Source organism: Capra hircus, chromosome 5 (genome assembly GCF_001704415.2).
Source record: "Capra hircus breed San Clemente chromosome 5, ASM170441v1, whole genome shotgun sequence".
NCBI lineage: Eukaryota > Metazoa > Chordata > Mammalia > Artiodactyla > Bovidae > Capra > Capra hircus.
In genome coordinates, this window is record NC_030812.1 from 74,574,362 (window position 1) to 74,577,232 (window position 2,871).

Sequence of the window (2,871 nt, forward strand, 5' to 3'; positions counted from 1 at the left end):
CTGCCTCCAATGTGGGAGACCCGGGTTCGATCCCTGGGTCGGGAAGATCCCCTGGAGAAGGAAACGGCAACCCACTCCAGTATTCTTGCCTGGAGAATCCCATGGACTGAGGAGCCTGGTGGGCTGCAGTCCACGGGGTCACAAAGAGTCGGACATGACTGAGTGACTTTACTTACTCTCCCAGCCAGCCCAATGGACAGAGGACTTTCTGCAGCTACCACCTCTGTCTTGGGTTTTTAAGTTAATTTATTATTTTTGACTGTGCTGGCTGTTCATTGTGGTGCTCAGGCTTTCTCTAGTTGTAGTGAGCAGGGGTTTCTCTCCTTTCGGCTAGTAGGCTCTAGAGCGCAGGCTCCATAGTTGCAGCTCATGGGCTTAGCTGCTCCTTGGCATGTGGGATCTTCCTAGGTCAGGAATCGAGTCCGTGTCCTCTGTGTTACAAGGTGAATTCTTAGCCACTGGGCCACCAAAGAAATCCCTCCACCTTGTCTGGTACAAGGTCATTCATGTCTTGTCCTCCCTCTGCTGGAACCCTGATGGCTTCACAAACGCCAAGGATCAACACCTGCAGACCCTCTAAGGGTGGCCCCTGTTACCTCCAGTCCCAGCTCCTGCTCTTTTGCTTCCTCACTCCAGACCCAGTGGGCTGACCAGTTCAGGGACACATCCACCTCAGGACCTTTGCCCATGGTTCCTGCCTGGGCCTCTCTCTGTTTAGTCGCTAAGTTGTGTCCAACCCTGCGGCCCCATGGAATGTAGCCCGCCAGGGTTCCCTGTCCATGGATGATTGCCCAGGCAAGAATACTGGGGTGGGTTGCCATTTTCTTCTCCAGAGGGTCTTCCCAACCCAGGGATCAAACCCAAGTCTCCTGCGTCTCCTGCACCGCAGGCAGATTCTTTACCACTGAACCCCCTGTGATATTGGTCCGGAGAAACAAATCAACTGGTTCTACCAACATGCTACCAAAAAACCTGAAAGCCTTAGCATTCACATCTCAGACTAGATGGAAGAGACAATTCTCTTTAAGCTACAGTTTCATGATTATATAGAAAATCACTGACCTTGAGACAATAAATTCATACTATACTACTACTAAGTATTTTAAAGTGATTTTTACCTCTTTGTAAGGAAGGGATCAAAATAATTAGGGTTTTTTAAAATGAAAAATGAGATTCACTGGAAGTTAATAAAATGAATCAGTGACCCAACTCTATGGACTCCAAAATAATTAGTTCTACCCAGGTTGCCAGGTCTAGAGATCCAGAGATCTAACTGTCCCATCACCCTACCTCCCTCAAGTCTACACAAATGTCTTCTACACGAAGCCTTCCCAGACCACTTTATTTAAATTGCAGCTCCTCCCCCCTCCTTCCCAACTTTCCAGGCTCTTTCCCAGGGCCCCTTTTCTGCAGTGTTCTCTCCAAAAGTACTTTTCATCTTCCAACATCCTATATATTTATTGTCTGTCTTCCTCATGAGAATATCAGGGCACGGATTTCTTTTTATTCACTGAATTCCTAGTACCTAGAACAGGACCTGGCACTCAAACATGGTAGGCACTCAAACATGGTAGGCACTCAAACTTTTCTTGTTAAACACAGGAAATACCAGATGCGTGGAGAATTGTATTAGAGGGAGAGAAAAGGAAAACCAGCCCTTCTGAATCATCCTTCTATGGCCCAGCCCTGTGCCAGGCACCCTCACAGCCCATCTTCTCAGAATGGCATCTCCAAGGGATAAACCCATGCTTCATGCCATACAGACCAGGGTTCAAATCCCTAGCTGTGTGACTCTGAACAAGTTACTTCACCTCTCTGAACTTCACCTTCATTTGTAAGATGGGGACAAAAATAAGACTTGGGGTTGGTGGGCTTCTCCACCCCCATGCAAAGGGCACCTAACATGGGACCAGCCACTGGGCTCCTGCAACTTCACCCAGGCTCGTATGTCCATAGACCAAGCACTGGGCCAAGAAGGGGGTGGTTTGCTTACCCCAATGAGCATAATCCAGTCTCCATGGCCAGGGAGCCAATAGCCACCCATAGAGACCCACCATCTGGCCACAAAGCAGAGCATGGCATGGCCCAGAATTCCCAAGGCCTGGGAAACTCAGGAGGCTTTGTGGAAATGATATCTGAGCCAGACTTCAAATGTAAGCAGCCCCCAACCCCTGGACTTGGACCTCTCAGCTTCATTTCCTACCACTCCCCAGTGGCCAATCTCAACCTATTTCCTGCCACTGAGCCATTGCTCTTGAGGTTCCCTCCACCTAGTCTATCCACTCCCCACAACTCCCAGGAGCCTGCCCAAGTTCATCACTGTGACTGAGGAGAGTCCTAGGAGGACCAGGAACAACATAGGCATGTGAGTCCCTTACGTGCTTCCTGAAGAAAGGAATCCCACACCCCAAGCTCAAGCAACACCTCCTCCAGTAAGCCTGCCTAGATTTCTCCCACTGGAAGTTCTCATCCTCTCCACAGTGAAGCAGTCTCACGGGCTTGGTAGCACACTGACTGACGGTTTGCTCTTAGTCTTCTGGATTCAGTGGCCGAGCCCCTTAGCCTAAGACCCGACCGTGCTGGCTAGGTATCCCCTCTCCAGGAGACATCTCTTTGATGATCAGACACAGGCAGGGCTGGGTGCAGGGGTGGCCCATCTGTGGGGCCCTTCTCCGGTCATTTGGGGGCAGGTAAGGTGATGCCGGCACAGATGGTAGGCAGCTCCAGGATGAGTCAGGAGAGAAATCTGACCCTCCCCATGAGCGAGCAGGAACCTGAAAGGTGGCATCAACCTGAGCTGGGGGTGGCAACAAGTGGGACGAGGGGAAGGGGGCCCAGGCCAGGGAGGCAAGCAAGCAAAAGGCCACCAGC